We start from the raw sequence: 10,441 nt of genomic DNA on the forward strand, positions 1-10,441 counted from the left end.
AAAAAACAAAAATAATTTTAAAATAAATCTCATTTCTTCTTCTTGATTAATGAGTTATTTGAGTGCCCCGGATGCGGGTGGTTGTTAGACATATAAGGCTCATGGCTTGTCCACAGGGCATGTGTCCGCCCGGACAAGCCACGTATACCAGGAGGACGCGCCTTAACAACTCCGGCATGCAGCATTTAAGGAGAACAGTTATGGTATTCTACAGAGATGTCCCTTCGACATTCACTGCTCGCCTTGAGAAACGTATCATGGCGCTTCATAGCCGGGAGTTCTCAGACATTCTCCCGTATTTCGCGTCTGCTCCTGTTCTTGTCTTGAGGAAAGTGGCGGAGGCCCATTGTCTCGGCTCTCATTCAGGCTCTGAGAGCGACTGTGTTGGTCTAGAGGCCCTCGATTTGGGCAATTGGAGAGCTTACGGGCAGTTTGGTTGCGAACCTGGGAGATTGGCGGTGCTGCAAACCTGTCATCCGCATTCTGGTTGGGGGATTGGGCGTCCAGTTCAGAGGAACAATCTGTGTGTGCATACTCGCCACCCGCTCACATTCAGTATGCAGCGTGAACGCCTCAGGGGAACAAGTCGACGTGGCAGCTACAGTGGAAGAGCCCCTTCGCCCTCTTCCTCAATTGAAGAATCCTCTGAACGCAGAAGACCGAGGGGAAGGCCCCCGGGCAGAGGAAGAATGGCGGAACCTCCAGAAAGAATGGATTGTGGGCACACTGAGCACCCAATGGTAAGATACCGCCTTCCATGCACTTTGTCCAATTCCACTTTCTTCATAACTGTTTCAGTCGAGCATTGCAGCAATCCGTGGGATGAAGAGGAAGCTCCTCATGCCAACCCTCCGCGTATTCCTGGGCTTGTTCCAACAGTGGAAATGGAATTCCCTGCCATAGATATGCTGAGGCCTGTACATGACCCTGGAGCAGGCCCGAGTGAACCTGTACAGCGCAATGCAGGTAAGGCTATACTCCAGCCTCCCGGCTGCAAGATGGAGGATGGACCGCAGACTACGGAAGAAGACTAGCATGCCCAGCTCGCGCTCCAGGTTTCACTGCACGAATTTTTCTCTATGTCAGCTCCCTTCGCGATCATATATGTGTCTGCTCCTTGTCACTATGTATCTCTGTCCATCTCTGTTATGGTGTCGGTTATCTGTTATCTCTGTCATGATGTCAATGTCCTACATGTGTCTCTGTTGTTTCAGTCTCCTACTGCTACAGTCTTTGTATCGGTTACATGAGTATCGCTCTGGTTTCCATTTTTTGTAACCCTGGAATGCTTACTCCCGAGTTTTCTGTCTGTCCCAGGACAAATTTTACAGGGCCTCGACCCTGTTGTAATACTGCTGATGTAATTTTGCTCTTGCTGTAATATAATAGTTCAGTCTAATGTAGAAAAAAAAAAAAATGAGTTATTTGAGTGGTTTCTGAGAAGAATAATCGTTAGACAGTGTTGTTGAATGAAACCTTAATACTGAGCTTATCGGCTGTATATTAAATGTTTGTGTAGAGTGCATAGGGTTTGTTGGATTTGTAACAATATTTATTAATATACGGCAAGGTGCTTAAATAATAAAATTAAAATTCAGAGAAAAAATATTTTTAATTTTATAAAAGAAATTGAATTAATGGAAAAAAAGTGATAGAGAGAAAATAAACTTAATTAAAATCAAAGGATAATTTTTTTAGCGTGATTTTTAGACTTTGAAGTGAATAATTTGAAGAAGTAATTTAGGACGAAATCTTGATTTGTGTTGTTTAAACTGGTTGTGATGATATATATTCAACACCCTCCATAACACTCAGGGCACTTCCATTATGAAAAATTTATCTCTCAAAATTGTGATTCAATAGATCTCTCAGATTCCAAACAAATTTGATAAAAAAAAACACACTTAAATACTACTCTAAAATTAAATATTAAAATAAAAAATATTTTTAATTTTTAGTTTTTAAAAAATGCTAAAAAAAAATAAAATCATATGCGATATAAAAGCAAAGATACGTGGACATCATCACTTATTTTGAAAACTTTTATGAAAATATTTATTTTTAATAATAAATATATTATTATTTAACCTAAAAACATCTTCTAATACAGTTATCATATATCTTTATTTAAAGAGTGGCATCAAATTGACTTTTTAACCGAGCTAAATCTGCACTAACTACCTAAATTAAAAACTGCAAAACTAAATTATAATCCAATTACAATTCTAAGAAATTTTATGCAAACAGTAGCCACTTGTTTTCTTGTAAATGTCGATGAAAACGGATCCAAGTGTTCTGGAAAAATAAAGAAAACACTCGAAGAGAAGCCTGTTGCGAAAAAGGGCACTCTTTCCAAGAGGTCTGTTACTACCAAGCCAGTAAATACAGTGACACCATGGCACCCCGGAAGTCGGCTCTATAGTGCTACTATCTCACTGATCATCACACCGCAGAAGTCAAAGAAGGTGTGACTATTTACAAGGCCAAGATTATTGGGATACAATGAAAAAACACTATGTAGAGCCATCTAAGAAGCGTTAACCGGCATGAACAGTTTCCAGAGAATTGTAATTTTCTTAAAAAAAAAAAAAAAAGCACCGAGCCAAGTGTTGGATCTTGAATTTGGTTGATGACTCTATCTTCAACAAAATAACTGGTGCAACAATAACAAAAGCATCTTGGAATATTTTCAAAATTACATATCAAGGTAATGATATAATTAAGGTTGTTAAATTGCATGCTTTAAAAATTCAATTTTAAATTCTAAAAATGGTCGTCACAAAGAATGTTGATCAGTTCATGAATAAATTCATTTTCAAAATTACATATCAAGGTAATGATATAATTAAGGTTGTTAAATTGCATGCCTTAAAGATTCAATTTTAAATTCTAAAAATGGTCATCACAAAGAATGTTGATCAGTTCATGACTAAATTCATGGGCATCGTCAACCAAATTAGACTTATTGGTGAAATGATTGCACATAGAAGATCGTTGAAAAATTCTTTTGAAACTTGCCGAAGAAATTCTAAATGGTTGTAATAGCAATTATGGAGTCAAAAGATCTTACAACATTGTTAGTAGATCAATTGACTCGATCACTTATGTCACATGAAACACAACTTAACCTGGAAGAAGGATCTTTGGAACAAGATTTCAAGGCACAAACCTCTTTCAGCAAAGGCATAGGAAGAGGACATAGAGGTAGAAGCAAGCAAGGAAGAAGAAGAGGTAGATCAACAAAACATCATCATGTAGTAGAAGATTCCACATCAAAACAACGAGGGTAGTAGAGACCCTCATAGACTAGACATAAAGAACCAAAAAACGGAGCAAAAAATCTAATGTCTAGTGTTATTACTACAAGAAATTTGGACACTATGAATATGAATATTTAAAGAAACAGCGAGATCAATATAGAGGCCATGCCCATATCTCCAATAATGAAGGAGAGTCATTTGAAGCCATGTTTCTTTCTTGCCATGTTTCTGAAGACAATTACAACAAGGAACTTTGGTTTCTGGATAGTGGCTGCAACAACCATATGACAAGTAAAAAAAAATTGATTTCCTACTGTTAACACTCAAGTTGTTCCCTGCTTCCAGAAGGGAATACGGCCGAGGTAACCACTAACCAGTCTTTTAGCTGCAGGTTCTAGCCTACTTGCAACCAGAGAGGGCTCTCTCTTTGTAATTTAGCTTTGTTTTGATGTATTTTAGGCTAGTTATGATGCACAGAGTTTGGTTTTAAGTTTGTTGGATGGTGATCTCAAATAAAGTTGGGATGCAAGTCCAAAACAGTTTATACCATTGGGAAATGGGGTCAATGATGATACACTGCTGAAAGTGATTTCTTTGGTAAAGGTCAATGCTACAGAGCAAGATAGTAGATCTTGGAACAATTTTGAATCTAGAAATTGGTGGGATGAAAGCCAGTGGATGAAGGGTAGTCAAGAATCCTTCATCATGCTGGCAGAGGGAAGGTGCTTGAATATTATCAAGGAGCAGTAAAGAATTCCTAAGTAGTATTCAAAATGAAAGAATTAGTGAAAACAGGAGCAACTAAGAATTCCTATTTATGACTAATTCTGAAGAAAACATAATTAATAGCAGAGATTGAACACAGAGTGTATTTAAACAAATTCTGGGCTATACTTTTTCTCTGTTACTAATATCATGAAACATATATGATATTTGCAAACATAGGAAACATAAACGCAGGTTAGAGCAACTTATTGATCCATAGAAAGACACATGAATTTTGTAGCAGGTTCCAGAACATCAAATCCACATTCAGACGGTTCAGCAACAATGAACTTCAAACAGCCTTTGTATTAGAGAGACTCAGAAATACAGCGCAGTCTAGAGAGAAAATCACAAACCCCAAATACATCTTATGGGGAGGTATTTATAAAAAAAGGAAATACAAAATATCGTGTAGATAAGTTCTCAAGCCATAATTTCCTTTACCAACTCTTCAGAAGAAGTAATTGAGAGAAATAAATGTCGCAGTAAATGTTGGTGTGCTGGCTGTCCAATTTGTCAGAGATATTTGACTTTTTGGACTGAGTGAGTCGGCTGGTAGCTACGTCTTTACTTTGTGTTCCCTGCGTTTGCTGTCTTGATGTCTTGCTGTGTTGCTGTGTTGTTGTCCTGGCCTTGTCATCAATGCTTGGTTTTTCATTAATGAGCTACAGTCACAATTTGACTTCTTCTTTTTGCTGTTTTTACTCTTTGACAGGTGGCCCGTGTATTTGAGTTTGCTGACCTGTAGCTGACCAAAAAAGGAAACAGAAACAAATTACCTCGGAAAACCTCCAGCATTCCTTGCCACCAGTGTTCTGTAGGCAAATAATGTCTTTGTATTTTTATCAGTGTTTCATCAGCTTCAGTGTATCTATAAAAGTTGGGCTAGATTTCAAAAAGATGGTTTATCTCATGTTCAATGTAGAACAAATTTTCTAACTTGTCATAAAGACTCTGTCTAGAGGGAGGCTCTGTTTCTCCTGAGGTGCTTGAGGATGTTGTAATTTGATTGGAGACATAATTATTTACCTTGTTGGCATATTGTTCATGTGTTAGCAGTCTTCCACTGCTGGTTAACAAGCTGGGTAATCCCTTGCTCTGCAATGTTGCAAACTTTAGTTTGAAGGCATTTATTTCTGCCTGCATTTCTTGGCACTTTCTTTCTAAAGTCTGTACAAAATTCCTCAGGGTCAGCACCTTTTTCACTATCAAAATGGTATCTGTCCTGTTCCTGATATCTAGAGCTGCCAGCTGCTCTTTGGTATGAGTGTTCAAAAATTGAATCATTCTATTGGCTTGCTCAGGCATATTTCCCAATGATGCTCTGGCCTTTTGAGTCTCAAATTGAGCTAAGCCTATCAATTCTATTTTCTCATTTATAGTTTGAATCGATCGCCGTTGGTAAGTGATAGATTGGCCAATTTTGGCCCACAAAATTTTCTTGATTTCAGCTAGAGTTTTATCTAGAGTAAGCTCTTTTTCTAAGGACTTTATTTTATTGTCCAAGGCCTTTATTTCCCTTGTTTTCTCAGCCACTGTCATTTTTGATTTGTCATAATTCACCTCAATCTTGGCTAATTTTTCTTTGGCTTCTTTTAATTCTGCCATTTGCAGTTCCAGAGCCTTTATTTCTTTCATCATCTCCTCCATACTCAGGCTGGCTTCTTGTTCTACTGCTGCTGTAGTTGTTGCTGTAACTATTGCTGAGGTTGAGGCTGGAGCTGAGGTACCTGTTGTTGATGTTGGATCAGTAGGAGGGACTGCTGTGGTGACTGTAGGAGGAGCAGTCCCAAGAGTTAGAGCTGGCTGAGAGGCCAACTCTCCCTGTCTTCCTTGCAGTGATGCCTCCAAGGCTTTCTCTGTTTCTATCAGACTTTCATGCATCCTCATAAGCAAACTTACTACATCCTCCTCTTCTTTTTGTTGTGCTACTTCTGTGGTTTGAGGATGTATTGTAGCTGGCAGCCTGAGTTGTTTTCTGAGGGCTGCTATGTCTTCTTCTTTCTTCTTAATTAAAGCCTGTACGCCCTTGGGATCGTTGGGATCATGTCCCAGCTCCATAATGATCTCCTCCAATGATTTGATTCTATTGTCCTTGGCTTGTGATGAAGCTTTCTCCAATTCCAATTGGGCAGAAGTGTTATGGAGCGAATTTTGCAATCTGTGGGCCAATATTGCCTTATCTGCCAAGGTGGAGTACACCATTTCTCCAGTTTGTTTGTGTAACTCAATCTGGTCCATTGGGTGGATATCTTTAGCAAGGACTTCCAGATTGGTTCTGATATAATCAGAAGTTGACTGGGGCTGCTGTACTATAGGACTGAAATGACTGAGAGTCATTTTCCCTTCTTGGATATCATAGGCTTCCATTAGCCTCTGTTGATTAGTAGGAGCCATTCTTAGTAATTGGTTATAGAGATGGAATCTTATCGGCTCATTTCTGGCCTTGATGATGGTGAATGCCTTCTTTATGTCAGAGCCTTGCTTTCTCTGTTGCTTGGTGGATGTAACCTCCACACCTTGTTGTCTCTCTTGCTCCTGCTGAAAGGAGCTAGCTGATGTTTCCATGCTTGGAGGAATCCGTTGTTCGGTTGTTTCCTCACCTCTTTGATTGCCTGTTGTCTCCTCTATAAATTCTTCCTCAGAGTAGGGGTTCAACCTTTGCCTTTTCTCTCCTTACTGTTCTGTGGAGGCTGACGTGGGTGTCTCTTCCTGCCTGTCCCTTTTCTTGGCTCTTTCCTCATTGAGAGGAGTTTGTAAGACAGGGATTTCAGGTGCTTTTGCTTGTGTTGAAGGGGCTTGCCCTTGACTTTGTTCTTTTGTTGTATCTGGCCGGTCTGCCATTGTCTCCTGCTACTCTGAATGCTGCACCTCCTTGCCTTTAGATGTCCCTGCAGGTGGAGCACTTTCTTGGGCAGGTTGTTGGGAAGTTGTGGCAGATGATGTGCCTGCTCCAAGGTGTCGAGGCAATGTGAAAAACACCTGTCCAACAGAGTCTAGGTCAAGTGTCTTTTCAAACTCTTTCATTTCTTTTTCTAATCTCTCTTCTTCAGTAAGTTCCTCAACTAGTGTGCCTTCTATCCACTCCTGTTGATTAACATATTGTTCAATTTGAGGGATACTATAGTGCACATATCCTGTAAGCTTGTGTTTGACTCTCCTAAAGCTTATGAAATGTTCAAGGTCATAAGGTGACCAAAGAAAGCTTTGTTTCAGCTTAAGTTTGTCTCTCAGAATAGTGTCAGCCTCCTTCCATGCTTCTTCCCTTTTATTAAAGATAAAAGGGCCCAATTGGTGCCTTATCTTGAGCTGTGCCTTTTTCCTGGCACCATAGAAATGAGTCAAATCTGAACTACTGAATTGCCGGTAGTATTCCAGGGCGAAGAGTCTCATAGGGACATACTTTGGCAGTTTGTAGGGAGCCAATTGACAGCCATAGATCCTGATCACTGTATGGTTTTGGTAAAAATACCAATCACCAATACTGTATTCCTTTGAGAGGTGTAAGATTTTCTGCATTTCAGCAGAGAGCCTGGCAGGAGGAGTTATTGACAATAAGCAGGTGGCTGGATATATGAAAAGGTCAATAAACTCACAATATGTATATGGGGAGCTACCAACATGATGGAATACTGAGGACCAAAATATTACAGACCTTCGCTCCCCCTTAGCATCCAATTTTTTAAGGGGAACTAGGAAACTATCAGGTTGATAGTACAGCATCAAATGGTATATATATGCAGTGTATTTGAACACTCTCTCTCTCTCTAAGTTCATGAACTGCTCATGAATTTTGTTAGCTATGAAGGTGGCATAGTCATACTTGACAGCAGGGGGCTGTCCTGGAGCAAACATAGACATCAAAGCAAAGACAGTCTCATCCACAATTTCACTTGTTATGAATCCCAGGATGTAGGAAATCATGCCTATGAGCATTTTGCCAGCCTCAGTAAACCAGGCATGGTGATAGGGAATATTGTATCTGGAGTAGCAATCTGATGGCACAAAACAGCTTGGAAATTTGGTCAACTTCTGTAGAGGAAAACTTCGAGGCTTGGTCCAGCAAATTTTTCATGGTGAGAGGGACCAAAGGCTGAGCTGGCTCGAAGTGCAGCATCTCATTTATAGACTGAGGGGTGATATAAAAGAGGACATTTCCAGAAGGGTCCATCACTGCCCTTTGAGAAGGCTCATAATTAGCACAACATTGATGAATGAGGTCAGGGAAGACATTGACTGAAGGCAGGTAGTATATAGGCATATTAGACTCCCAGATTCTAAATATGTCAGTTTTGTTCTTATGACTATTCCTTATTTCACAAAAAGCTTGCAGGTGAGGCTTTTGACCCTCCATGTCATCAATCTGGAAATCCCTATCAGCAAGAGGTAACCACTCCAACTGCTTATGAGGTGCATTCAAGGGTGCAATGTTTAGGGCCACTGGAGCCTCCATGATTCACTGTGTTTATAATTGGGTTTTGTGTCTGTGTCTCAACAGGAAACAGAGTACTGACAGTGGGCTTTTAACAGGAATTCTGCAATTTGAGTTCTGTATGAAAGTGGCCTTACTGAGTAGAACTCAAAGGGAGGACAAAATCTGCAGAGTTATTTTAATGAGGAAGCTAAAAAATAGTGGAAAAAACGCGGCTTTTGCAAGTGTTTTTGGTGGTTTTGCCGGCGGACATGAGCTCGATTTCAAGTTTTAATGGACAATTTATCAGAGGGCCATATAATTAACAAGTTTTTCCTGAAAATATGGTCAAACAGTGAGTTAGAGAGCAGAGGTTTGCAGGCAACAGTGTATTTTAGTCGAATTCAGCTCTCTCGGTGATCTTAACAGAGAAATCACGTAAAAAACAGGGTTTATGGGTGACTGACGGGTAAATACCTGTTTTCACGAGAGTTTGGTGCGAAATGCAGTTGCAGACGGAGCTGAGGAGGTCAGGTTTGCAGCATGAAGATGCCTGGGTGGCGGACTGGGACGTTGATGGCGGATTCAACGTAATTCACATGCACAATCTCCACTACCAATAAAACAGAAAATAAATGAAAACCGTGACTTTTGCGACTTTTGACAAAATTTGGGCCTTTTTGGCGCTTTTTTGGGATGACGTCATCAAGACGTAGCTTTGTCGTGTAGCATGTACGGAAGGTGACATGGCGGATGACGTGGATGGGTGACGGGGCAGACACGACGGATGAAATAGTGGTGGGGGTGCCAACGCATGCGCAGACGTGGTGGTTGACGTGCGTGGCGGGGACAGAAGGTGGTAAATGGTTTCCATCGGACCGCTTTTGGTACGGGGGTGGTTTATGTCAGAGCGGGCCCAATGCAATGGGAACGAGACACGCGTCCCGGGGTACGGCGGGAAAACCGCTTTCCATCAGGCGCTAACTCTCGTACACCGGGGCGGCTCCGATATCAACGCGGGCCGTTGGATCTACAGCGCCGGATCGGACGGTTGACGGGAGGGGTAGGTGATGGGGCTTTACGACGGGGGACCCGCGCATTATTTTAATGCTTAATAAAGTTTGGCGGGGTTATAAACTTTGGGTTAGGAGTTTTAATAACTGTGGTTATTTGATTAATCAAATATTAATCAAATTCCAATGTTTTTTGCGCGGCGACTATGGTTATTCGTTCAACCGGAGGTCAACGAATCCCAGGGTGACAAGTGGCGGGTTGTTATTGGTCCCAGGTGGACCAATGACTCCCGAGAGAAATTTTATAGCCATATTAGGCCGGGGCGGGGTATTTACAATATTTTTGGGGTTTTTTGTGTATTTTTATACATAATAGGGGAGGGGAAATATAAGGGGGATTTATATAATAAAGTTAGAATATTAATATGAATATGAGGGGAGGCGCTAGGTGCATGAAATTGAATCACCTAGGCTTTAAGGTGTTAGGAAAAATAAAACTTTACACAAGAAATGTGGCTTTTAGCTCTTAAGCAAACCTGCAATTTGACTTAAGTTTTCATGAAAATGAAGTGAAGTTAAGAGTTTGGGCAGATCCCAATCTCCTTAAGGGATGTTAGTGAATATTTGTTGTGAGGGAGGAGAGGGGAAGTTAGACATGCAACATCTGATCTGTCATCACACCTTTGCCATGGCACTTGAGATATCCATGAAGTAAATCATATTGAAAAAGATGACACTGCTGATAGACTTGTTTCTGCAACTTCAATCTACTTACCCATTCTACAATTCCTAACATTTTTTCTTCATTTTGATTGGGTGCACTTGAACTTGCAAACCCTGATTTTTCTCTTTTCTTTTGACTGCCCTCCTATCTAGATCTACCCTTATTTCCTCCAAGGGCTCAGATTAAGCAGTTGAGACCCTTTGCTTCTCTACTTAGCTAGTGATCTGCCAAGTTTGAACTATTTGGAAAGACCTTCATTCTCTATTCT

The sequence above is a fragment of the Pinus tabuliformis genome, chromosome 8 (assembly GCF_031772625.1).
Source record: "Pinus tabuliformis cultivar Carrire ecotype Pingquan chromosome 8, CPIR1, whole genome shotgun sequence".
In the NCBI taxonomy this organism is placed as follows: domain Eukaryota; kingdom Viridiplantae; phylum Streptophyta; class Pinopsida; order Pinales; family Pinaceae; genus Pinus; species Pinus tabuliformis.